The following is a 2,268-nucleotide window of genomic DNA, read 5'->3' as shown; positions in this document are numbered from 1 at the left end:
GACTTCAGGACACTGGACCCTCCCAATAACTGGCTGTGTCCTCCCCACCTACCTGTCTCTCCAGGCTGTGCACTGAGCTGGCCTCCGCCTCCAGGGGCTGCAGGTAGAAGTGGTTGGGACTGGACAGCCATGTATCACCTAGTGTCTGGTAGCCATGTCTTTTCCTCCATGTACAGTGAGCACCTACTGTGTGCCACTCTGACTGATCCTTCACACTGTCAGACCCCATTCTGTTCTTTCACTCAAGGCACTTTGGTTCATTGCCTGCTGTGTAGCAGATCCTGGGCAGGGCTACTCATTCATGCATGCATTCACTCACTCACACATTCCTCACCATGGGACACTCCTCATCCAGTATTCATCACTCTGAGCTCAGCACTTTCACCTGAGCCTGCCCTCATGGGCGAGCCTGTCCTCATAAGCATGCCTTTGAGTAGTAGAGTACTCTGGTGAAATGAAAGAAGCTGAAAAGGAGGGTACAATTTTAAATGTGGTCGCAGGGGAGATGTTGGAAAGGGAGCCTTGGGGACAGCTAGAAGGGCAGCAGTTCTGTACAGCAAACACCATGGGCAAAGGCCCTGGGGCTGAGCAGAGCCTGAATTGTTGAAAGGCCAATGGGGGGCTGCGTGTCAGGAGCAAAGGGACAGTGGGGAAGAGAGGGGGAAGGACGGACAGGAAGGTAGGTGGTATGATATCCCAGGGAATTGCTCCCCCACACCCAGACTACAGACCTGCAGCCTCCTAACTTCCCCCCTTCTACTTTTGCTTCTTTTCGCTTTCCTCCTCCTCCTCCTCTTCCTCCTCCTCCTCCTTGCCTTGTGCTGTTTCAGGCCCCTGATCATGTACAGGAACTGCTCTCTTGTCTTGCTCAGGCAGGATCTCTTCATAAGTCCCCTGATTATCCTGTTCCCTTCCCAACAGTGGACCCCACTTTAGGTGAAGTCCCTAGGGCTATTCCATCCTGAGTGTGAGGCAGAGGCCAATTTCAGCCTAAGCTACCCCTACTTCTTATGGGAAGAGGTAAGCTGGCCTAAGGCTGGAGGACCTTCCTCTTCTTGCGGGCTCCTCATTCTTGGCAGTTAGACTCTAAGTTCTGGGGACAGGAGAGAGAAGACATGTGGGCCAGATCCAGATCCACACAAGGGATATACTGTTAAACCCTCAGCCTCGTGCTTTACACAGTAAATATGATTTTCCCTGTTGACAGGAGCTATTTTGCCTGCTTCTGTGTGCTGGCCAGGTAGAGTCAGACAGGTCAGGGTCTGCTGGCAGATTTCTTTGTCTGCTGACACATGGACACACTTGAGGCTCAAGGTGAGGGGCTGGATATTCTATTAATCTTGGTGGAAGGGACAGGGAGGCCTCCATTTGGGAGCAGATACCTTACTTGAGTAAGTCATTGTTTCTGCTAGCTTGTGGTGTCGTTTCTCACCGCACTGTGGGGTAGAAAAGGCTGTACCAATTAAACTCCATGCTTCAGTATTTACTGGCAGCCCCCTCAATGTATCTCGTTTCTTCTCTGTGTTTCCTATAATCGTCCTCACTTCTCCCTCAGAGGTTGATGGACTTCGTGCCTGCAGGTCCAGTACACTGTGTGAGCCATCCCCGAAAGCTCTGATCCCTTGTGGGTTACTTACATAAAGCCCACTGAGCCCCTTTATCCTGCACGTTGCTTAAATGTGTGGTTTGTTGCATGGAGTCCAGGAGGGGAAAGATTTCCAGTCTTTCTCTTCCAACTGGATTTTCCTGTTACTTTGTCCTGAGACAGGGTCTGGTGTAACTCGGGGTGGCACAGACTCAGCAAAGTCCTGAGCCTCCCCCGATGCCTCCTGAGTGCTGGATGACAGAAGCAGCCCACCATAGCTGGCTCTGCTGTACAAACAATGGAAACAAGCAGCCTACAACTGAGCTTAAAGGACAGCCCCTGAATTCTTTCATGTATTGTGGGGCAATGGGCTATGCACAGACAGTCTGGTCTCCAGTCGAGGTGAGGTCTGAACCCCGGTAGGAGCCGGCGGTGTTAATTCCCACCTACATGGGACTGTAGGCATTCCCTCATGTCTCCTGGACCCCTGGCTCCTGTCGAAATTACCGCCCCCACAGCCCCCACAGGAGAAGTTGTGGCTAGTAGTCACATACACAATGTCCCAAGCTTCTGACCTTCAGGCTAGACTCCTCTCAGTTACCTAGCAACAAGGAGATAACAAGCTCACTATAAGAGGGGCTGCTTGGCCCCTCCCCCTCCTCACTTTTTTTTTTTTTTTTTTT

This window comes from Mus pahari, chromosome 9 (assembly GCF_900095145.1).
Source record: "Mus pahari chromosome 9, PAHARI_EIJ_v1.1, whole genome shotgun sequence".
NCBI lineage: Eukaryota > Metazoa > Chordata > Mammalia > Rodentia > Muridae > Mus > Mus pahari.
The sequence above is the reverse complement of the archived record's forward strand: the minus strand, read 5'-3'. Positions refer to the sequence as shown.